Here is a 25,955-nt window from a genome sequence, read left to right as displayed (position 1 = left end):
CTTGACTGTTTGTCACTACTAGCCACCGTCGTTGTTATCCCACCCACTACTTTAGTGGAAAAGCAAACCGTACCATGCAATGGAAAACCGGGCCAAGTGGACCTGAGCCGGAAAGTCCCATATGAGAACTTCCCCAACCTCCCAAATGTTTCTGACACACAGGGGATGCTAAGTATGCAAATTGTTAGAAATGACCCAACCTCCTAAGTTTTTGCAGTGCTGTGCTGCATTATAACCCTCATTCTAATGTTCAGCCAAGTTTCCTAGTTCTCCTCATCAGATCATCTATAGGTCGCCTTTCAAGGATGTGCAAAATTAATACATGGCCCCCATTGTTGCATGTATAACATTGTGTGCTCACCAGCATCCTTCTAAAGGTCCCTGTTACCTCCACCGAGTGTACAGTATGGTCCCATGTTCAAACATGTCACCACCTATCCAGGGTTCCAGGTTGCTTCCACCCCACAGCAGTAAAGGAGATCTATAGCCATGCAGGTCTCTACCACAAGTATGCTAATTATTGTTTGTATTCAGATGAGTGGTGATGGGTGACAGTATGTACCATTGGACTAGTGATCTAGGGTTCTCTGGTTGTGCAAGATTGCAGTGTAATTCCCCCCCCCCCCCCCCCCATCACACACATCATTGCCTCTTCATCATCCTCACCAATGTGTGTAACCACAAACCCATTTTGCGCTACCGCTTTAACGTTTAGCATTGCAATGCTGCAGAATGTCACGATCGTCTTGTGCATCAATGACATGGGGGGGGAGTTAAAGGAGCTGGGTGTGTTATTTTTTTTCTTGAATGACCTCCCCCACTTCCAGAGGTCTGTTCTCGAAGGGAAAAAAAGAAAAACTCTCGGCATTGATTGCGACGGATTATTTCTTGTGATCATACACAAGTGTACCCTCAGGATGTTAGCGGAAAAGTCTGTGCCGTTAACCCGTTGTGTTCTGGAGCAGATCTCAATGTCACGCTAGGTGTAGTTCCCCCTCGGCCGTAGGGACCTCCTTCTGTCATCTGATACTGATGCATCTACATTTTTTTTTTTTTTTTTAGTTCCCTATTTCGCTTACCTGTAATGCTACTGTTGGTGTCTCATTTTGTAGTCGGGCTTTGCTGATTTGGGCCTAGCGCTGAATGAACAAGGAGCATTTGGCACCCCCCTAACCCCCCCCCCGCTGAGGACGGTTCTCCATCCCTGCCATTCATCCGCAACCTAATTCACTTTGCTTATGTGGCCTGGAATACGGTTTGTGTTGGCAAGACTTGCAGTGAATGAATCATACGTGTCAGCTTGAATACCCTATGCTTTCTATCAGCGTGTGTGCATATGTGTCTGGAATGCAGGCTGGGTCCTCCCAGACGTTCAATGCAAGCTCTTACCTATGGCTGTCAGGCACCTTCCTAGAGGATAACTTTTTTATTTTTTCTCCTTGTGAGCATTCAGAAATCTATTCAGATACCTAGAAATACTCAATGAACAGGCATATCGGCACGGACTATGATTGGGGAGGATTGTGCATAGAAAGAAACTGTTTCTTGTAGTTTAACACCGAGCAAATAATGAAATTGTTATGTATTTAGGAAATAATTTAAAGCTGAACGTCAAAATGATTGTAACCCCGACTCTGAATACCAGTAGTAGCTATATTGTTCACAAGAAAGATATCTAAATTCCATGGGTTGTACACTTCTTGTTTTAAAAGTGGATAGTAACATTATAAATCTATGCAACTAGAATGCTGAACTCCAAGATGATACACCAACTAATGCAGGTGTGTAATTAAGTGTATGGTAACTCTAAATGGTAAAAGTTGTTTAACAATTGACTTAGTCTTTCTGTAATGTCTAAGGCTGGGTTCATGTATACAGTGCCTTGAAAAAGTATTCATACCCCTTTGACATGTTCCATTTTATGTGCTAGACCAGCGATGGCGAGCCTTGGCACCCCAGATGTTTTGGAACTACATTTCCCATAATGCTCATGCACTCTGCAGTGTAGTTGAGGATCATGGGAAATGTAGTTCCAAAACATCTTGGGTGCCAAGGTTCGCCATCATTGTGCTAGACCAGGTATGTCCAACCTGCGGCCCGAGGGCCGCATGCCGCCCAGAACCACAGGCAATGCGGCCCACTGCCCCCTGACAATTATTTTTTTTTGCTGGGGAGGAAGGAAGTCGAGTCAGGGGCACGCCCACAGTGGCTTCCAACTAACTGTAGGCAGAGGCTGCCTCGGAGCCTCTGTCAATGATAGACAGCACATTGGTGGCGTCTTTCATAGGAGCCGCTCCAGGAGGCAGGACTTTGTATGACAGCAGTCGCTGGATAAGCGGGAGATCCCTGCTCATGTTTAATCCAGCGGCTCTCCTCTCTCTTCATTGCAGACTGCATTGGATGGTCACGCATGGTGAGGCTACATTGGATGGGCACTGATCAGGCTGCATTGGATGGGCATGCACTTGTGAGGCTGCATTGGATGGGCACTGATCAGGCTGCACTGGATGGGCACGCACTAGTGAGGATGCATTGGATAGGCATGCACTGGTGAGGCTGCTATTGGATGGGCACTGATCAGGCTGCATTGGATGGGCATGCACTGGTGAGGCTGCATTGGATGGGCATCGGTGAGGCTGCTATTGGATGGGCACTGATCAGGCTGCATTGGATGGGCACACACTGGTGAGGCGGTGCGGGAAGGGCGCGGCGGCGTTTTATTACTTATATACCTTAAATATAGTATATATTTTATATGCGGCCCGAGAAAATTTCTCTACACTCAATGGGTCCCAGAGAAGCCAAAAGGTTGGACACCCATGTGCTAGACCAACACAAAGTGGCACATAATTGTGAAGTGGAAGGAAAATTATAAAAAAAAAATTTAACATTTTTTACAAATATGTGAAAAGTGTGGCATGCATTTGTATTCACCCCCCAAGTCAATACTTTGTAGAACCACCTTTCACTGCAAGTCTTTTTGGGAATGTCTCTACCAGCTTTGCACATCTAGAGAGTGATGTTTTTTTCCCATTCTTCATTGCAAAATAGGTCAAGCTCTGTCAGATTGGATGGAAAGCGTCTGTGAACAGCAGTTTTCAAGTCTTGCCACAGATTCTCAATTGGATTTAGGTCTGGACTTTGACGGGGCCATTCTAACACATGAATATGCTTTGATCTAAACCATTCCATTGTAGCTCTGGTTGTATGTTTAGGGTTGTTGTCCTGCTGGAAGGTGAACCTCCGCCCCAGTCAAGTCTTGTGCAGACTCTTAACAGGTTTTCTTCGAAGATTGCCCTGTATTTGGCTCCATCCATCTTCCCATCAACTCTGACCAGCTTCCCTGTCCTTGCTGAAGAAAAGCATCCCCACAACATGATGCTGCCACCACCATGTTTCACGGTGGGGATGGTGTGTTCAGGGTGATGTGCAGTGTTAGTTTTCTGCCACACATAGCATTTTGCTTTTAGGACAAAAAGTTCAGATTTCTTCCCATCTGACCAGAGCTCCTTCTTCCACATGTTTGCGGTGTCCCCCCACATGGCTTCTCACAAATTGCAAATGGGACTTCTTATGGCTTTCTTTCAGCAATGTTTTTCTTCTTGCCACTCTTCCATAAAGGGCAGATTTGTGGAGTACACGGCAGATTAGTTGTCCCACCTAAATTGTGGATCTCTGCAGCTCCTCCAGAGTTACCATGGGTCTCTTGGCTGCTTCTATGATGAATGCTCTCCTTGCCTGGCCTGTCAGTTTAGGTGGACGGCCGTGTCTTGGTAGGGTTGCAGCTGTGCCATACTCTTTCCATTTTCGAATGATGGATTGAACAGCGCTCTGTGAGATCTTCAAAGCTCGGGATATTTTTTATAACCTAACCCTGTTTTAAACTTCTCCACAACTTTATTCCTCACCGGTCTGGTGTGTTCCTTGGACTTCATGATGCTGTTTGTTCACTAAGGTTCTCTAGCAAACCTCTGAGGGCTTCACAGAACAGCTGTATTGATACTGAGATTAAACTACACACAGCTGGACTCTTATTTACTAATTAGGTGACTTCTCAAGGCAATTAGTTCCACTAGATTTTAGTTAGGGGCATCCGTGTAAGGGCTCTTTCACACGGGCGATCCGATCAGATCCGCCTGTCAGTTTTTTAGGCGGATCGGATCCTCCATGCAGCTCTATGGGGCAGCGGGTGTCAGCGGAGACACCTCCGCTGACACCCGCTGCCATCCGCATCCGATCCTGTGCTTGAAATCTGGACGGATGGAAACCCTATTTTTCCATCCGTTCAGTAATCGGATCGGATCTGTTGAGAGCGGACAAGCGGTCCGCTCTCATCCGATCCCCCATAGAGGGCAGCGGGGGCTGAGACACCTCCCTCTCCGCTCTGCAAGCGGAGACGGAGCTGTCATCTGCCCGGCTCAGCGGGGATCGCGGATCGATCCCCGCTGAGCAACACGGATCCACCTACGGAGCGGACCGTGTGAAAGAGCCCTAAAGGGGGATGAATACAAATGCATTGCACACTTTTTATATATTTATTTGTAAAAAATATTGGAAAACATTTATCCTTTTCCTTCCACTTCACAATTATGTGCCACTTTGTGTTGGTCTATCACAGAAAATCCCAATATAATACATTTACGTTTTTGGTTGTAACATGACAATATATGGAAAATTTAAAGGGGTATGAATACTTTTTCAAGGCACTGTAGACAGAAAGACTAAATTAATTATTATACAAATGAAAAATATTGGCGTTAAACACCAACAATCCCGCACAGTGGAAAAAATTAAGGTGTATTAGGTGATAAGATTGTTTCAAAACCAGAAACAAATAAATAAATGTATAAATGAAGGGAGCCCCAGCGTGAACGTAAAACGTGAAAAATGACCAAATTATATAATGAAATATAATGGCTGCGCTCAACCTAATAGTAAATATGTTAAAAAAAAAAAACAATTGTGCAGTACCATGTGCTGTGAATGGATATAAACAAACAGTATATATATTGAATGCAAAACCCAAATGATTGGTAACAATCGCTAAGTGAATATATACTTTGTACATAAACATAAAAAATATGCCATACAAATCAATATGGTGCAAGATAAATCGTGACCAAGTGGCAAAATAGTCCCAACAAAGAAATAAGACTCGGTTCACACTACGGCGATCTGACTTAGGGGGCGACCTGTGAAGTCGCGTGCGCCGCGACTTCGGCACGACTTGCATGGACTTCATAAAATGAATGTCTATGCAAGTCGCTCCAGGTCGCCCCGAAGTAGTACAGGACCCTTTTTCTAAGTCGGAGCGACTTGTGTCGCTCCTATTAGAACCGGTCCTGTACTACTGACTTGTCAGGCTGACCAAGTCGCCTGACAAGTCGTACCAGTATGAATGGAGACTTGGTATAAACCACTGCAAACAGTCCAAAATAGATGGAAAGGCTGAAGAATCCTATATTTGTGCTTCTTCCAGTAGAAAGACACCGCCATCAAATCACAGGGTCACCCGGTGAGTCAGGCTTAGCAGATATGGTGGACCCCTAAATTATAGGGGGTCAATAAGGACCTTTCTCATAAGTATATGCCAGGGTTAGTAGTTGGTTCCCACTGTATTCATCAGACCGGATCTTATAACAGCCACCATGAAGACTCCAATATATCATACATAAATGAAAAAGGAGAGCTCCATGGTGAAGTATGTCGGTACAGTGTGTATTTATTAATAGAATAAAACTTACAATGAGTCTTCTTAAATCAGAGCAGATAAAATCACAAAGTAGATGCCGAACGCCAGGTGAACGCACTTCCGCGTTCCAGCTTGCGTTCCACCCGGAGCCGGAAATGACGTGGGGAGCGTGATGCGCTCAGAGGTCCCGACGTGTTTCGTCAGCGCGCAGCTGACGTTCTCGAGGGTCATTATTAACTGCGCTTTTCCACTGCATGGAACCGAATGGTTCCGCTCGCTTTTGTGCTTTTCCACTGCTGGTACCGCATGGTACGGTGTAGGAACGGTTCGGTACGGTACGGCGGCACTTTTCCACTGCATGGAACCAAACGGTACGGCTCTCAAAAACAGTACCACCTTGACTGTGGTTCCAAGAGGTACCATACCGGTACCATATCCCACAATCCTTTGCATGCAGTCACTACTAGCCACTGATTTGGTCAGAGAATCCCACCCACCCCGGTGTTATCCCACCCACTTAACTTTAGTACTACTTTAGTGGAAAAGCAAACCATACCATCCCGAACCGTTCCAATACCGTACCATGCGGTGTCAGCAGTGGAAAAGCAAACCGGGCCAAGCGGGGCCGAGTAGAGCCGATCCGGTACTTGCAGTGGAAAAGTTGCCATTAGTCAATTATTAAACAACTCTTTCCCATTTAGAGTTAACATACAATTTATTACACTACTGCATTAGTTGTATCATCTTGGAGTTCAGCTTTATAGTTGCATAGATTTATAATGTTACTATCCACTTTTAAAACAAGGAGTGTACAACCCAAGGAATTTAGATATCTTTCTTGTGAACAAATAAGCTATTAATGGTATTCTAATGGGCCATACACACTATAAGATTTTCTGAAGACTTTTTCCTTTAGATTTACCAAAACCATATAATATGAGGTCAAACCTAAACACTTTCAATTTGTATGCAATCAGGCAGGCCCTTGCACTACATAGAAAAGGTAAATCTGAAGGAAAAAGTCTTCAGAGAATCTTATAGTGTGTATGGCCATTAAGTCGTTGTCACAATCATTTGGTCTATCACATAAAATTGCAATAAAATACATTTACGTTTTTGATTGGAACATGACAAAATGTGGAAAATTTCAAGGGGTATGAATACTTTTTCAGGGCACTGTATGCGGCTGTGGTTTGCAGTCTGGTGTTCAGTGCGTTTTCTGTTCACCGGTTCAGGTGTGAATTTTTCACTGAATTCGCACCTGTACTGGACTCAAAAATGCACAGGACCCTTTTCAAAACGACACCGCAGCCGCCCCCGACATGTGTGAACCGGCTCCATTGAAAGCCACACTCACATGTTATGCGAATTGGATGCGGTTAAAAATCCATCAAATTTGCATATATGTGAACCCAGCCTAAAGCCTAGTACAACCCAATTCCAAAAAAGTTGGGACACTACAAATTGTGAGTAAAAACGGAATGGACTAATTTATAAATCTCATAAACTTATATTTTTTTCACAATATAATATAGATAACATATCAAATGTTGAAAGTGAGACATTTTGAAATGTCATGCCAAATATTGGCTCATTTTGGATTTCATGAGAGCTACACATTCCAAAAAAGTTGGGACAGGTAGCAATAAGAGGCCGGAAAAGTTAAATGTACATATAAGGAAGGCTGGAGGACCAATTTGCAACTTATTAGGTCAATTAGAAACATGATTGGGTATAAAAAGAGCCTCTGAGTGGCAGTGTCTCTCAGACATCAAGATGGGCAGAGGATCACCAATTCCCCCAATGCTGCAGCAAAAAAAATAGTGGAGCAATATCAGAAAGGAGTTTCTCAGAGAAAAATTGCAAAGAGTTTGAAGTTCTCATCATCTACAGTGCATAATATCATCCAAAGATTCAGAGAATCTGGAACAATCTCTGTGTGTAAGGGTCAAGGCCGGAAAACCAGACTGGATGGCGGTGATCTTCGGGCCCTTAGACGGCACTGCATCACATACAGGAATGCTACTGTAATGGAAATCACAACATGGGCTCAGGAATACTTCCAGAAAACGTTGTCGGTGAACACAATCCACCGTGCCATTCGCCGTTGCCGGCTAAAACTCTAAAGGCCAAAAAAGTGGTATCTAAACATGATCCAGAAGCGCAGGCGTTTTCTCTGGGCCAAGGCTCATTTACAATGGACTGTGGCAAAGTGGAAAACTGTTCTGTGGTCAGACGAATCAAAATTTGAAGTTCTTTTTGGAAAACTGGGACGCCATGTCATCCGGACTAAAGAGGACAAGGACAACCCAAGTTGTTATCAGCGCTCAGTTCAGAAGCCGGCATCTCTGATGGTATGGGGTTACATGAGTGCGTGTGGAATGGGCAGCTTACACATCTGGAAAGGCACCATCAGTGCTGAAAGGTATATCCAAGTTCTAGAACAACATATGCTTCCATCCAGACGTCGTCTCTTTCAGGGAAGACCTTGCATTTTCCAACATGACAATGCCAGACCACATACTGCATCAATTACAGCATCATGGCTGCGTAGAAGAAGGATCCGGGTACTGAAATGGCCAGCCTGCAGTCCAGATCTCATAGAAAACATTTGGGGCATCATAAAGAGGAAGATTCGACAAAGAAGACCTAAGACAGTTGAGCAGCTAGAAGCCTGTATTAGACAAGAATGGGACAACATTCCTATTCCTAAACTTCAGCAACTTGTCTCCTCAGTCCCCAGAAGTTTGCAGACTGTTATAAAAAGAAGAGGGGGGGCCATGATGCCATGAAATTTAAAATTAACTTATTTTTCTCTTAAAATGATAAATTTTCTCAGTTTAAACATTTGATATGTCATCTATATTGTATTCTGAATAAAATATTGAAATTTGAAACTTCCACATCATTGCATTCTGTTTTTATTCACAATTTGTACAGTGTCCCAACTTTTTTGGAATCAGGTTTGTACATATGATCAGAAAATCGTACGAAACATACCGCTTTCAAAGCTATTGTGTGATAATCTGATCGTAAGTACACAGCTTTCATCTGAAATTATCTAAAGGCACAAACACAAACATTTTTCGTTTTAATAAGTACAGGTTTTGTCCTAAAGTACAATACAAATACAGTACAACAGATTACATCATTTCCGAATTTTTATTGTGTTGTACGAGAATTTTCATAACTTTAGTTACCTCTTCATTTTCAATATGAGACTAGCATGCAAGCTGGGGGTAGATGAATTATTATTGAATTTATTAGCCAGTCTATCTAGAAACCAGCAGCATTTTTTTTTCTAGAGTCCATTCCATTGACAACAGCAAGAGGAAACCTTAAATGTTTTAGGATGCATTGGCTATCTGGTTCTTGGGTAGGGATGAGCTCCATATTAAAGTACTAATCTGAATCTGCCAGGAAGCTGTCACTGCTAACCACCAATCATAGGTGACCAAGTTCCTTGTATACATGCAGCTGCGGGGTGTGGCCGCCTATGATTGGCAGTCCAGTGACCGCTTCCTGGTGGGATAGCTCAGGCAGTGTTGGTCTGGTATCCAAACACACCCAAGCTCATCCCTTTTCCTGGGGTTTGTCCAGTCCTGGTATAAGCAATGTTTGCATTCTCTTAAGCCTGGTTCACTCCTTTTTCCTTTTTTTTTTTTTTTTTTTTTTTTGTGCTTTTTGCAGAAATGCACTACATTCTATTTAAAGTGGTAATAAACTGCTGGCATTTTTATTTTTGTTTTAAACCCCGGTGCACTATAGTTGGTGACATATTCGTGAAAAATTCCAATTCCTCCAAAATCGTGAACTGTGATGAGTAATCTTCCACCACGGATATATGGGATTCTACTCACCAGAGATTAAATTATTTAAGCATATCCAGCCATTGAGGTCTCCCCCTCGCTAATAGGTATCCTCCGCTAATTCCACTATTCCAATTGGTCTCCAGAGTATGTGTCATATAAAGAACAGAGGGCTCGTAATAGTGTAGTATTTCCACCTATTTGGTAACGCATAATAGATTAAAAACTTACAAGATCGTATGCGCTATAAGGCCATTAGTACAGCAGGGACGTTGTTCCGCGTTCCACCTGCGTTCAAGTAGAGGAAGTGAGGTGTCACGTTGTATTTACCCTACACGCGTTTTGTCAGAGCGTCCGACGTCATCAGGGGTCACACTGTGCTGGAAGATAACTCCTCACAGTTTACGATTTTGGAGGAGTTGGAATATTTCACGAATATGTCACCAACTATAGTTCACCGGTGTTCATGGACCATATTACTTGCATGTAATTAGTGCTTGAGAGCGCGGTTTATTTTATAGCAGTATATTATCTTCACATTATTTGGCTTCCTTTTAATTAGTGAGGTCCATTCAAGCAGGTGAGAAGACATCCATAGGTGGGGTGAAGGGCACTGTGGTGATCGGAGACAATTATTGAAGAGTTTCTGGTGTATGGGACTGCACCCCTTTTTTTTCCCACGGACATTGAATAATTTATTGATGGATTGTATATATATTTAAAAGAAAAGATGGACTCACGGTAATAATTATTCTATTATACATAGATGATTTCTACACTGCTTTCAGATATTTATTTATGCACTTTAATTTGGATGCACTTTAAGGAGAGTGCTGCACTTTTTTGTGAGATATATATATATATATATATATATATATATATATATATATATATATATATATATATATATATATATATATATATATATATATATATATAATATTTGTATAATTTATATTTATTTATTGCATTTTGTACAGGTGGTTGAATGCATAGTGGTTCTAGCTGCTTCCTATAGTATATAGAGTTGAGTAATAGGTGGTTAAAGCATAGGGAGATAAAAAATGTATTTATTTATTGTGGGGGGGGGGGTTGCTCGCAGCTTCAGAAGCTTGAACCTATTGAATATCCAGAGTATAAATGTACCTTCATAGACCAGATAGACAGTCCCCACCTCTTGCTCTGTGTACTTTAAGTACTTGGTGTCCACGCTATAGTCGAATGATGGCTACAGCGCGGACCTGAATTGCCGGGAGGGCATACATCGACGTCCTCTCGGCAACGAGTGGCCTGCGCGCTCCTTGTGGAGCGCCCCCCGCCGCGCTCTGTGATCAGCGAGTCCATGAGACTCGCCTGATCACAGATCGGAGATCGGTGGCGATCCTGCCCCCTTACCATGTGATCTGCTGTCAGCCAATGACAGCTGATCATGTAAAGTAAACAGCAGCCAGCGATCAGCTGTTTTTTTTCTCCTCATACTGTCAGTGTGAGGAGAAAAAAACAACGATTGCCGGCTGCTGTCAGAGGGACATCGGCCCGGAAGAGGAGAGGGATAATTTGTGCCCCCAGTGCTACCTACCAGTTCCCACTAGTGCCTCCACCAGTGCCCACTAGTGCCACCTACTGGTGTCCCCTATCAGTGCTCATCAGTGCCCCATCATAAGTGTCCCCTATCATTGCCCATCAGTGCCACCTATTAGTGCCCATGAGTGCCGCCTATTAGTGGCCTTCAGCGCCACCTACCAGTGCCCATCAGTGCTGCCTTATTAGTGCCGCCTTATCAGTGTAGCCTATCAGTGCCCAACAGTGCAGCCTACCAGTGCCTATTGGGGGCCAATCAGTGCCGCCTCATTAGCGCACATCAATGAAGGAGAAAAATTACCTGTTTGCAAAATGTTATAACAAACTATTTCTATTTCCAAATTTTCGGTCTTTTTTTTGTTCAGCAAAAAATAAATACCCCAGTAGTGATTAAATACCACCAAAAGAAAGCTCTATTTGTTTTAAAAAAAATGATAAAAAATTAATTTGGGTACAGTGTTGCACGATCGCGCAATTGTCATTCAAAGTGCGACAGAGCTGAAAGCTTAAAATTGGCCTGGGCAGGAGGGGGGGTTTAAGTGCCCAGTAGGCAAGTGGTTAAAGCAAGGCTTGACATATTTGCTTGAAATCTAGGAACCAGCTAAAAAAGTTAGGAGCCAGTTTTTTTTTTTTTTTGTGCATGCAGAATGGCCGGCTTCTGTCATACCGGCTGCCAAATGGTGGCCAGTTTTTAATGAACCGGTTGATGTTGCCCGGCATTTGGCCCGTGTGTACTTGGCTTGATGGTGTGACGGGCAGTGGCTCACTTGGGAAGGACGGTGCAGCAAGTTCGAGGCGATAGGAGATCCAGTGATCCAGTAACTCATGCCACCTTAGGCCCATTTCACAAAAGCACCTCTGCTGGGCAGAATCCGCTTGCTCAGTCATACAGAAATGAACGGTACTCATTGGAAATCAGGGGGTACGACTTGTCATGTGACTTTGCAGTCCCAAGTCGCAAGACAAGTTGCACAAGTGTGAAAGGGGGCCTAAGGTTCACACTGGGGCGGTTTCACCCCGCACAGTGCAACTTTAGCGCAACTTGCAAAAAACTTCTTTAATAGAAGTCAATGCAAGCCGCTCTGAAGTCACCCCCCAAGTAGTGCAGGAACCTCTTTCTAAGTCAGAGCGACTTGAGTCGCTCTGATTACAATGGTTCAATTGCACTGAATAGAGCGGGACTTGTCAGGTGACTAGTCGCCTCAGTGTGAATTGAGCCTAAAGGGTAACTCCACTTGTGTGGGGAAATAAAATAGTGAATAAAAATAACATAGCATATAGGATTGCAGCACAAATCATATTGTAATTGAATGTTATTAAAATGACGTTTTCAAACTGCGGCACTGTAATGCTCTGTAAAAATGCAATATGGCTGCCTGTAGGTGTTCTGTACACAAATGGTGTACAGACCCCCCCCCCCCCCCCAGAAATGTAATTTCCTGCTTGTGTGATTTGTTTACTGATTTTCCCAGAAGTCTGCACTAAGATACAAGTCAGATTTCAGGCATCCCCTACAACAAAAATATAATTTTTAGTGAGATACTTCCAATGGGTAATCACGTCTAAAGGTATGCAGACCCTGACAATTTTCCTCATTAGAGCCCTGCAGGTGCAGCAGCTGATAATTATAAAGACATTCCCATTAGATCCACTGATCAATGGATACAAACAAACATCTATTTCTTCAGAATAACAAAAGGTAGGAATTTGCAACGGTGTTTGTTAAAATCCCTGTAATGTACAGAGATCACCCAGAGGGGGAATGCTTTTTTTTTTTTTTTTTTTTTTTCTTGACAAAGGTGGAGTTACGCTTTAAGACTTCCTTTATGCTACTCCAATGCATTGAGCTTAAAGTGGTTCTTCCTCCTGTTTGAAAAAAAAAAAATAAGTCAGCAGCTACAGACTGGCTTTCCTATGCTAGCTGAAGTTGCAACGTGGGAGGTGTTGTGCTTCACGCCACACAAAGTTACCAGTATAGAACCTAGAGCCAAAAGTAGCTTATTTAACCACTTAAGCCCCGGAAGATTTTACCCCCATTCCGACCAGGGGTTTTTTTGGGATTCGGCACTGGGTGACTTTAACGGACAATTGCGCGGTCGTGCGACACTGTACCTAAACGAATTTGACGTCCTTTTTTTTCCCACAAACAGAGCTTTCTTTTGGTGGTATTTGATCACCTGTGCGATTTTTACTTTTTGCGCTATAAACAAAAAAAGAGCGTCAATTTTGCAAAAATAACAATATTTTTCAAATTTTTTTATATGAAATTCCCAAAAAAAAAGTAAAAATCAAAAATTTTTAACATTTTAGTCCAATTTGTTTTATGCTACATATGTTTGGTAAAAAAAATCCCAAAAAGCGTATTTTGATTGGTTTGCGCAAAAGTTATTGCGTTTACTAACTAAGGGAAAGATTTTTGTCATTTTTGGTGTTTTTTTTTTTTTAACGCGCGATGGCGGCGATCTGCGTTTTTTTTTTTTTTTTTTTTTTTGCGGTACTGCGACATTGCGGCGGACAGATCGGACCCTTGACTGACATTTTTGACACTTTTGGGGGTACCAGTGACATTACTGCAGTAATCAGTGCTATACATATGCACTGTTACTGTAAAATTACACTGGCAGGGAAGGGGTTAACTTTATTGGGGAAGGAGGGGTTAAGTATGTCCCTAGGGGCGTGCTTCTAACTGTGATTGGACATGGCTACTGGTGTAGGAACAGGGATCAACGGTCCTACATAGTAGAACCGTGTGATCACCATTCCTACACAGGGGAGAATGACAGGCGGCTTGTTTACATCAGCCGCCTGCCTTTCTCCCTCTCTACCGACGATCACCGAGTGACCGGCGGACATCGGTTCCGCCAGTCACATGCACGGACTTCCTAGGGAATGAGCCAGGGCGGGCCGCTCTCACCCGCTATTGGCTCACAAGCAAGTGACAGGCAAGTGACGTACCCATACGTCACTTTGCCTGGCCGGTCGGCAACCGGTTAACAAAAAAAGAAAGTGGATATTTAATGACTTTCAGTGCTAGTGTCTGTATTCACCAGGACAAGTAAAAGGGCAAATCTCCTTAACCACATTAAGACCGCCCACCACAGATTTACTGCAGCAGGCAGCCATTCCTGCGCAAAACCAACGTAGCCCTACGTTGGTCGCGTGGTGCTGGGGGGGGGGGGGGGAGCCACTAGGCAGCGGGGATCCCGATGCACGGGGCAAGCGGCTGCGATGGCCACCCGCAATCGCTCCCTGCTGAGAGAGGATGACGATCTGCTGTTGTAAACTCTATTCTCTGAAATGATCACAGAGCGCCTGTGATCCCTCTATATAGGACCACGGGTCTCTGTGGTCATTTCACAAGCTCAACCCCCCCCCCCCCATTCACACACACAGTTAGAAAACACTCCCCCCTAGGCTCACACTTAACCCCCTTGATCACCACTAGGTTAACGCCTTCCCTGCCAGTGTCATTAATTCAGCAACAGTGCATATTTTTAGCACTGATTACTGTAGTAATGTCACTGATACCCCCAAAAGTGTCAAAAATGTCAGTCAGGGGTCCGATCTGCCCACCGCAATTTCGCAGTACCGCTCAAAATCGCGGATCGCCGGCATAAGCATTCTACTAGTTTATAGATGTGATAACTTGTGCACAAACCAAAAAAAAAAAGCTTATTGGGATTTTTTTTTTACCAAAAATATGTAGCAGAATACAAATTGTCCTAAAAAGATGAAAAAATTAGATTTTTAATTTTTTTTTTTTTTTGGAATGTTTTATAGCAGAAAGTGAATTTTTTTTTGTTTATAGCCCAAAAAAAAAAAAAAAAAAATCGCAGAGGTGATCAAATACCACCAAAAGAAAGCTCTATTTGTGGTAAAAAAAAGGACGTCAATTTTATTTTGGTACAGCGTCGCATGACCGCGCAATCTTCTGTTAAAATAACGCAGTGCTGAATTGCAAAAAATGGCCTGGTCATTAAGGGGGCAAATCCTTCCGGTCCAGAAGTGGTTAATCAAGACACAGGCAGAAATTAAACCCCTCATCACACAATCCAAAAGGAATAAAAACATTTTGACCTTGGATGCACTTGAGCCCTCGTTCACACTGAACACGGCTTTGAAATCGTGCGACTTCATCTGATTTTTAAATTTCACAATTTTAAAGCCACATTTCAGTCCGACTTCGAGGGTGACTTGAAAGACATTTGTGGGGGTTCATGCACAGATGTCTATTGAAGTCACCCCAAAAGTCCTCAAAAGTAGTGCAGGAACTACTTTTGGAAATTAGTGCGGTGGCGTACAGATTAGGATGCTCCCATTGCCGGCAATAGGCTGCAAATTGACCTGTCAAATCGTATTTCAAATTGCGCCAATGTGAATGGGGGCTTAAAGTGGGGGGGACTTCCTTTTGTCTCCCTCCATTTGTAAGTATGAGTCCTATGTAAGTTGGATGTGTGTAACTCGGGGACTGTCTGTATTGTACTAACCAGGAGTCCATCTGTCTTTTCACTCCCAAGACCCTCCAGAGATATTCTTGTACATTCTGACCTAAATTTCCTAATGGAATCACAATGATACACTTATATATACAGTTATGTTTTCTTAGTAGACCAGGAATTATGACAATTTGAGTTTTGCTTTTCTCATTAATTTAGTTAACATTTAATAAATAATTACAGCAGGGTTATGTGAAGGTTGGTGCTTAAAACCAGAGAATGTGTTTTTATTTCTTTTTTTTCTACAGACCACGATTGTGAGTTATTTAGAAGGTGAGAGTAAAAACAAGCATGAAGATTAACCACTCTAAGCCCCGGAAGATTTTACCCCCTTCCTGACCAGGGTTTTTTTTTTTTATACTGCGTGACTTTAACGGACAATTGCGCGGTCGTGCGACGCTGTACCTAAACAAATTTGACGTCCTTTTTTTTTCCCACAAACAGAGCTTTCTTTTGGTGGTATTTGATCAGCTGTGCGATTTTTTGATCATGCGCTATAAACAAAAAAAGAGCGTCAATGTTGCAAAAATAACAATATTTTTCACATTTGTTTATATGAAATTCCCCCAAAAAAAAAAATGTAAAAATTTTTAACATTTTAGGCTAATTTGTTTTTTTTTTTTTTTTGATCATGCACTATAAACAAAAAGAGAGCGTAAATTTTGCAAAAATAACAATATTTTTCACATTTTTTTATATGAAATTCCCTAAAAAAAATGTAAAAATCAAAATTTTTTAACATTTTCGGCCAATTTGTTTTATGCTACATATGTTTGGTAAAAAAAAATCGCAAAAAGCATATTTTGATTGGTTTGCGCAAAAGTTATCGCAATTACTAACAAAGGGAAAGATTTTGGTCATTTTTGGTGTTTTTTTTTTTTTTTTTTTTACGAGTAATGGCGGCGATCTGCGTTTTTTTTTTTTATTTATTTTTTTTTTGCGGGACTGCGACAGATCGGACCCTTGACTGACATTTTTGACACTTTTGGGGGTACCAGTGACATTACTACAGTAATCAGTGCTATAAATATGCACTGTTACTGTAAAAATGACACTGGCAGGGAAGGGGTTAACTGTATTGGAGAGGGAGGGGTTAAGTGTGTCCTAGTGGCGTGATTCTAACTGTGATTGGACAGGTCTCCTATTGTAAAAACAGAGATCAACGGTTCTACATAGTAGAACCATCTGATCTCCATTTTTACACAGGGGAGAATGACAGGCGGCTTGTTTACATTAGCCGCCTGCCTTTCTCCCTCTCTACCGACGATCGCCGAGTGACTGGCGGACATCAGGTCCGCCGGTCACACGCACTGACTCCTTAGTGAACGAGCCGGGGCGGGCGCGCGCCTGAGCAGGCGCGCGCTCGCCCGCTATTGGCTCACAAGCCGGTGACAGGTTAGTGACGTACAGTGGGTACGGAAAGTATTCAGACCCCCTTAAATTTTTCACTCTGTTATATTGCAGCCATTTGCTAAAATCATTTAAGTTCATTCTTCTTCCTCATGAATGTACACACAGCTCCCCATACTGACAGAAAAACACAGAATTGTTGACATTGTTGCAGATTTATTAAAAAAGAAAAACTGAAATATCACATGGTCCTAAGTATTCAGACCCTTTGCTGTGACACTCATATATTTAACTCAGGTGCTTTCCATTTCTTCTGATCATCCTTGAGATGGTTCTACACCTTCATTTGAGTCCAGCTGTGTTTGATTATACTGATTGGACTTGATTAGGAAAGCCACACACCTGTCTTTATAAGACCTTCCAGATCACAATGCATGTCAGAGCAAATGAGAATCATGAGGTCAAAGGAACTGCCTGAAGAGCTCAGAGACAGAATTGTGGCAAGGCACAGATCTGGCCAAGGTTACAAAAAGATTTCTGCTGCACTTAAGGTTCCTAAGAGCACAGTGGCCTCCATAATCCTCAAATAGAAGACGTTTGGGACGACCAGAACCCTTCCTAGAGCTGGCCGTCCGGCCAAACTGAGCTATCGGGGGAGAAGAGCCTTGGTGAGAGAGGTAAAGAAGAACCCAAAGATCACTGTGGCTGAGCTCCAGAGATGCAGTCAGGAGATGGGAGAAAGTTGTAGAAAGTCAACCATCACTGCAGCCCTCCACCAGTTGGGGCTTTATGGCAGAGTGGCCCGACGGAAGCCTCTCCTCAGTGTAAGACACATGAAAGCCCGCATGGAGTTTGCTAAAAAACACCTGAAGGACTCCCAAGATGGTGAGAAATAAGATTCTCTGGTCTGATGAGACCAAAATAGAACTTTTTGGCCTTAATTCTAAGCGGTATGTGTGGAGAAAACCAGGCACTGCTCATCACCTGTCCAATACAGTCCCAACAGTGAAGCATGGTGGTGGCAGCATCATGCTGTGGGGGTGTTTTTCAGCTGCAGGGACAGGACGACTGGTTGCAATCGAGGGAAAGATGAATGTGGCCAAGTACAGGGATATCCTGGACAAAAACCTTCTCCAGAGTGCTCTGGACCTCAGACTGGGCCGAAGACAAGACAATGACCCTAAGCACACAGCTAAAATAACCAAGGAGTGCCTTCACAACAACTCCGTGACTGTTCTTGAATGGCCCAGCCAGAGCCCTGACTTAAAGCGGAGTTCCAGCCATTTACTCACCTGTCCAACGGTCCAGCGATGCGGCCGCCGGAAGCCTCGATCCTCTCCCTCGGCGCCGGCATCACTGCTGTGGGCACCCGGCTGTTTCAGTTTGCGGCTTCACAGCCGGGTGCGCATTGCGCGAGTCGCGCTGCGCGCCGTGATTGGCCGGCAATCTTCTGGGACCTCTGACGTGTCCCAGAAGATTGCAGGGAGGGAGGGGGAGAGGAGAACTTCCGCTCAGGGCGCCGCGGCGCTCCGAGCGGAAGTGGGAGCGGGCACCTGTCAAAACTAGGTACCCGCTCCCCCCCCCAAAAAATGACATGCCAAATGTGGCATGTCGGGGGGTCAGGACTCCCTAAAGCGGAAGTTCCACTTTTGGGTGGAACTCCGCTTTAAACCCAATTGAGCATCTCTGGAGAGACCTAAAAATGGCTGTCCACCAACGTTTACCATCCAACCTGACAGAACTGGAGAGGATCTGCAAGGAGGAATGGCAGAGGATCCCCAAATCCAGGTGTGAAAGACTTGTTGCATCTTTCCCAAAAAGACTCCTGGCTGTATTAGATCAAAAGGGGGCTTCTACTAAATACTGAGCAAAGGGTCTGAATACTTAGGACCATGTGATATTTCAGTTTTTCTTTTTTAATAAATCTGCAACAATGTCAATAATTCTGTGTTTTTCTGTCAGTATGGGGTGCTATGTGTACATTCATGAGGAAGAAGAATGAACTTAAATGATTTTAGCAAATGGCTGCAATATAACAAAGAGTGAAAAATTTAAGGGGGTCTGAATACTTTCCGTACCCACTGTATATATACGTCACTTTGCCTGGCCGGGGCTGACCGCCGCTGTATATGTACTTGCGGCGGTCGGCAAATGGTTAACCACTTCAATACCGGGCACTTTTTTCCCCCTTTCCTGCCCAGGCCAATTCATAGCTTTTAGCGCGGTGGCATTTTGAATGACAATTGCGCGATCAACACTGTACCTAAACCAAATTTGTCATTTTTTTCCCACAAATAGAGCTTTCTTTTGGTGGTATTTGATCACCGCAAGGTTTTTTCTTTTTTGCTAAACATAAAAAAAGACCGAAAAGTTTGAAAAAAAAAAAATACGTTTTTTTGTTTGTTATAACATTTTGTAAATAAGTTTTTCCCTGCACTGATGGGGTGGCACTGATAGGCGGCATTGGTGGGCAATAATGGGCACTGGTGGGCAGCACTGATAGATGGCACTGGTGGGCAGCACTGATGGGGAGGGCACTGGCGGGCTCCCTGAGCCCTGATTGCCATCCCTGGGGTCCATGGATGGGCATCTCTGGGGGCTCTAGTGGAACCCCCCCCCCCCCAAGGGACTGCACTGATAATCAATGGATCGGCTCTCCTCTACTCTGAGGAACTGAGGAAAGCCGATCAACAGCACTTCCTATTTACTATGTGACCAGCTGTGATTGGACACAGCTGGTCACATGGTAAAGAGCTTACGTCAGTAGGCTCTTTACCGAAATCAGAGATGCGGTGTGTCAGAGTGACACGCCGCAGCACCGATCGCCGCTCTGCGCGCCCCCCAGAGCGCATTATCCTGCCGCTGTCATATGATGGCGTGTCAGGATAATACAACCACCTTCCCGCCGTCAATTCCCTATAGAGCGGGCGGGAAGTGGTTAAAGCCCAGCCATTACTGGTTTAAAAAAAAAAAAAGAAGCCATTATCCATTCTCTCTCAGCCTTTAGTCCCAGTTCATACATATGTGATGTGGGAACCCTGCTAATCAGAGGCGTAACTAGAACCTCCAGGGCCCCAGTGCAAGAAACCATGAAGGGGCCCTTCCAGTCAAGCCTGGGGCTCTTCCCACTGATCCTGGGGCTCTTTACTCTCGTTGCGGGGCCCTTTCACAAGTTCTGCAGTGGGCCCCCTTCCTCCCCACGGTGGTGGAATGTGAGGGAAAAAAAAAGATCGCTGGCTGCTGTCAGAGGGACCTCGGTGCCCCCAATGCCACCTACCAGTGCCACCTATCCGTGCTCACCATTGCCACTTATCAGTGCCCCGTCATAAGTGTCACCTAGTAGTGCCTATCATTGCCCATCAGTGCCACCTATTAGTGCCCATTAGTGCCGCCTACTGCCCTTCAGTGCCACCTACCAGTGCCCATCGGTGCCACCTATCAGTGCTGCCTTATCAGTGCAGCCTATCAGGGCCCATCAGTGCCGTCTCATCAGCGCACATCAATGAAGGAGAAAAATGACATGTTTTTTTTTAGATGAAGGAATGACTGTGGTTGGCTGCCATGTTCCCAGACACTGTTGATATTGTTTACCATTCAGAACACCTACTGATCACTTCTTACTGGAGCATTAATGACAACCCACAGAGAGTACGCCCCATCTCTCTGCGCAACAGATGTTGTGTATCTTTATTAACACAAGTGGTGGTGAATAATATTCTGTATTTATAATAAAACACTTTACTAGTGTAGGTCGCCCACATCAACCTAAACATTATGACTGCTAATCTATAACTGCGAGTATTACCCGATAATTACAGTAGGGCTGTCACTGCTAGTAGTTTAGTAAAGGAGAGTGTTGCACCAGTTTTGCAGATTCACCATTTTACTTTTTGGGGGTTGGTGACTTTGCCATGGTGCTTTTCTGCATAAAAAAATTTGTTGCAAGTACTTGGTGAACTATGGGCCCCAGTTATCCAAAGCAGTATGGCCTTCCCTCAAAGATCCTTTTGCTCTAAAAACAAACAAATAAAAAAAATAAAAGGCCTGCACATTTACAAAGCATACAGAAGGGCTCTATAGTAAGTAAAGCACCTAACTTGCTGTAGGCAGCTGAAACCTCTCTGCCCCTGCTGCACTTAAAGCGGTAGTAAGCCGCTGTCTTTTTTTTTTTTTTTTTTAAGCTGCAAGGCATCCCATACTAGCACATTTATGTGAAACTTACCTTAGAACTAAGCCCTCCAGCGACATGCTGTCACCGCTGAAGACACTTCCATTCTCGTCCGGTCGTCCATGTTCACGGACGTCGGCTGTGTGAGTGGCCATAACAATGATTAAGTCCCACGCATGTGCGGGAGCTGCCACGTACAGCACAGGACTCTGAAGAAACGGCATTGGTATGCTGTTCCTTCAGAGCGCAAGCGCCGGTGATGTGACGGCTGCATCTACAGTAAATATCTCCTAAACAGGGCACGTTTAGGAGATATTTACACTACCTATAGGTAAGCCTTATTATAGCCTTACCTATAGGTAAAGTTCACGCATGGGAGTTTACGTTAAAAGGTAAGTTCACCTTTTGGGAGCATGTTTCAGGTTCTACCCGTTTTTTTGGGTGGAGCATGTAACGCTCTCACTGCTGCAGCCACTCCTCGCTGCCCTCTCTCCCTGTGACAGCAGTACTGGGAGAAGTTTCCTGTATTAGCTGTCCCTTATTGAGAAGAGTATGGCTGTGCGTGGCTCCACCCGCATGGCTGCGTCATTCATTAACAAAGTTCCGTTAAGGATTTGGTAGTTCATGGAGTCTTCCTGTCAGTGTGAAACTGCCTGCCCTTACAATGTATGGGCAGACCGCTCCCACTGACAATCTTCAGGAGATGTGCATGGCATCAGGGATTTGCTGGTGCAATGCTTTCCAGGGTCTTAAAAAAAAAAAAAAAATCTTCTTAACGTGCAGAAATCTGTAATCAGTTGTGATGTTTTTGAGCCGAAAAAACGAAGTTTGAAAATTTCCTCCAAACTAACGATAAATTGAAAGGCTAATGTGTTTCTCATCCAAACTGTTTGCACTAGGTATATGTGAAAAAAAAACGAACAAAAAACTGATTCATTTATGTCTTTTGAACGATTTATCGGTCATTACATGATGGCACGATTGTTTGCTCTCACGGCAAAGTGTTTGTTTTTCGAAAATGAGTTCCAATGATTTTTTGTATAGTGTGTGGCCAGCTTAAGTATGCAGCTTCAGATCTGTTTTCATTGGTATGGGCAGGGCTTTTTTTCAGCTGGAACTTGGTGGAACTCAGTTCCACCACCTTTGGCTCAGGCCCCCTGCTCCCTGCTCACCACTATCACTCATAAACACAGAGATCTGGCTTCCTGGGTTTTCCATGTGCAGTATGGGGACAAAGGAGTTGCCGGTGCCTGAGGTGCAGTGCGAATGCTGACAGCCCCACTGGAGATGATCTCCTTGCAAGTGGGAGAGGTGACGGCATCTACAGTGTGAGAGGAGGCACTAGAGAAGAAGAGGGGTAAAAGTGAGATGTGGATGGGGAATGCAGAACTAAGCAGCTGTGGAAGAAGGCTGAACTGTGTGCACTGTGTGTGTAGCCCACCCCTGAACTGTGTGCACTGTGTGTGTGTAGCCCACCCCTGAACTGTGTGTGTAGCCCACCCCTGAACTGTGTGTGTAGCCCACCCCTGAACTGTGTGTGTAGCCCACCCCTGAACTGTGTGTGTAGCCCACCCCTGAACTGTGTGCACTGTGTGTGTGTGTGTAGCCCACCCCTGAACTGTGTGCACACTGTGTGTGTGTGTAGCCCACCCCTGAACTGTGTGCACACTGTGTGTGCACTGTGTGTGTGCACTGTGTGTGTAGCCCACCCCTGAACTGTGTGCACACTGTGTGTGCACTGTGTGTGTAGCCCACCCCTGAACTGTGTGCACACTGTGTGTGTGTGTGTGTGTGTGTGTGTGTGTGTGTGTGTAGCCCACCCCTGAACTGTGTGTGTGTGTGTGTGTAGCCCACCCCTGAACTGTGTGTGTGTAGCCCACCCCTGAACTGTGTGTGTGTGTGTAGCCCACCCCTGAACTGTGTGTGTGTGTGCAGCCCACCCCTGAACTGTGTGTGTGTAGCCCACCCCTGAACTGTGTGTGTGTAGCCCACCCCTGAACTGTGTGTGTGTAGCCCACCCCTGAACTGTGTGTGTGTAGCCCACCCCTGAACTGTGTGTGTGTAGCCCACCCCTGAACTGTGTGTGTGTAGCCCACCCCTGAACTGTGTGTGTGTAGCCCACCCCTGAACTGTGTGTGTGTGTGTGTGTAGCCCACCCCTGAACTGTGTGTGTGTGTGTGTGTAGCCCACCCCTGAACTGTGTGTGTGTGTGTGTAGCCCACCCCTGAACTGTGTGTGTGTAGCCCACCCCTGAACTGTGTGTGTGTGTGTAGCCCACCCCTGAACTGTGTGTGTGTGTAGCCCACCCCTGAACTGTGTGTGTGTGTAGCCCACCCCTGAACTGTGTGTGTGTGTAGCCCACCCCTGAACTGTGTGTGTGTGTAGCCCACCCCTGAACTGTGTGTGTGTGTAGCCCACCCCTGAACTGTGTGTGTGTGTAGCCCACCCCTGAACTGTGTGTGTGTGTAGCCCACCCCTGAACTGTGTGTGTGTGTAGCCCACCCCTGAACTGTGTGTGTGTGTAGCCCACCCCTGAACTGTGTGTGTGTGTAGCCCACCCCTGAACTGTGTGTGTGTGTAGCCCACCCCTGAACTGTGTGTGTGTGTAGCCCACCCCTGAACTGTGTGTGTGTGTAGCCCACCCCTGAACTGTGTGTGTGTGTAGCCCACCCCTGAACTGTGTGTGTGTGTAGCCCACCCCTGAACTGTGTGTGTGTGTAGCCCACCCCTGAACTGTGTGTGTGTGTAGCCCACCCCTGAACTGTGTGTGTGTGTAGCCCACCCCTGAACTGTGTGTGTGTGTAGCCCACCCCTGAACTGTGTGTGTGTGTAGCCCACCCCTGAACTGTGTGTGTGTGTAGCCCACCCCTGAACTGTGTGTGTGTGTAGCCCACCCCTGAACTGTGTGTGTGTGTAGCCCACCCCTGAACTGTGTGTGTGTGTAGCCCACCCCTGAACTGTGTGTGTGTGTAGCCCACCCCTGAACTGTGTGTGTGTGTAGCCCACCCCTGAACTGTGTGTGTGTGTAGCCCACCCCTGAACTGTGTGTGTGTGTAGCCCACCCCTGAACTGTGTGTGTGTGTAGCCCACCCCTGAACTGTGTGTGTGTGTGTAGCCCACCCCTGAACTGTGTGTGTGTGTGTAGCCCACCCCTGAACTGTGTGTGTGTGTAGCCCACCCCTGAACTGTGTGTGTGTGTGTAGCCCACCCCTGAACTGTGTGTGTGTGTGTGTGTAGCCCACCCCTGAACTGTGTGTGTGTGTGTAGCCCACCCCTGAACTGTGTGTGTGTGTGTAGCCCACCCCTGAACTGTGTGTGTGTGTGTAGCCCACCCCTGAACTGTGTGTGTGTGTGTAGCCCACCCCTGAACTGTGTGTGTGTGTAGCCCACCCCTGAACTGTGTGTGTGTGTAGCCCACCCCTGAACTGTGTGTGTGTGTAGCCCACCCCTGAACTGTGTGTGTGTGTAGCCCACCCCTGAACTGTGTGTGTGTGTAGCCCACCCCTGAACTGTGTGTGTGTGTAGCCCACCCCTGAACTGTGTGTGTGTGTAGCCCACCCCTGAACTGTGTGTGTGTGTAGCCCACCCCTGAACTGTGTGTGTGTGTAGCCCACCCCTGAACTGTGTGTGTGTGTAGCCCACCCCTGAACTGTGTGCACACTGTGTGTGTAGCCCATCCCTGATCTGTGTGCACTCTGTACATAATGCACTCCTGGTATATGATGGCCCTTTAAGACCACTCCCACTGAAATGTTGACCAGTTTTGGGTGGGGTGGGGGGGGCGTGGTTGAGTTCCTGCACCTTATTTTTTTTATTTTTTATTTTTTCTTAGAAAAAAAAACCCTGGGTATGGAACACCACATTCAATGTGTGCCTCTCTGTTGTTGGAGCTTGCAGTATTGCATTGAGAGATACAATACAGGGAAACTTCAGTCTGCTAATTGAGCACTGGGTGTGGGGATGTATGATATAGTATGCAAAAATACATTTACGTGTTGCCATGCTTGCAGGAAATATTTCCCATTTCTTCCTTTCCATGTACCATGATTGCAGTAATGCACTTCAGCATATCTAAAACACGTTGAATAACCATGCACATTAAGCCTAAGAATGCATCTTAACAACACAAGTCTTGATGTTCCCCGGGAGTAAAAAAGTTATATAGACAATTGTTCTCACTGATTGCATTTGTCTAATATCTGTTGTGATTTCCTGGAGTGCTTTATATATATATATATATATATATATATATATATATATAATATATTTATTTGCTTATGAGTCTGCGTTCACTAGCGCATTTGATTTTAGGTAATCTTTACTAAGGATCAAAGACTAAAATAAACCTCGGCGAGCTCTCTTTATCCCCAGCCGCTCTTTTCGCTTGTCAGCGCTGTAAGTTGGAATTTGGGTCTCACTGAGTGATGATAGAAAGCCAGAGGGGATCCACAGCTAGAGCAAGCAAGGCACGAAATCAGATAAGGAATAAATAAAAGTTAGGCAAATTAAACAAAATATCTTGAGGCCGGCTTTGCTCGCACAGCCAATGACTTTGTAGATGGTCACAGCCAGGAAAGCAAGGCAGGGGCTTAGAATGCTGGCCTATATTCCAGGATTGATACTGCTTTTCATGTTATGAGCCTTTAGTATTTGTTAAATGGGTTTACACAGTCTGAAATTGTCATTTATAGTTTTTTTTTTTTTTTTGCTTTCCTGTTTGGGCAGCCTTCAGTTTTCTCACGTTTTGGCTTTGTGTAGAAGTTATTAAAAAGAGAATTTAACTTTTGCCCAATTTTTGTGTTTTTAAGCGGTAATGTGTAAGTGTAAGATTTCCAGGCATGTATTACATCTCCCAGAAC

At 44.8% G+C, this 25,955-nt stretch overlaps 1 protein-coding gene across 1 annotated transcript in view; it reads left to right on the top strand.

Annotated features, from left to right (window-relative positions):
- SGIP1 (SH3GL interacting endocytic adaptor 1) overlaps nucleotides 1–25,955 on the top strand; it is a 318,128-nt gene that overhangs the window by 4,702 nt on the left and 287,471 nt on the right. The gene's annotated exons all lie outside the window — the stretch shown is intronic.

The sequence above is a fragment of the Pelophylax lessonae genome (genome assembly GCF_965119305.1).
Source record: "Pelophylax lessonae genome assembly, chromosome: 8".
Classification (NCBI taxonomy): domain Eukaryota; kingdom Metazoa; phylum Chordata; class Amphibia; order Anura; family Ranidae; genus Pelophylax; species Pelophylax lessonae.
Note: the sequence above shows the minus strand (reverse complement) of the source record. Positions and strands in the feature narration are given on the sequence as shown.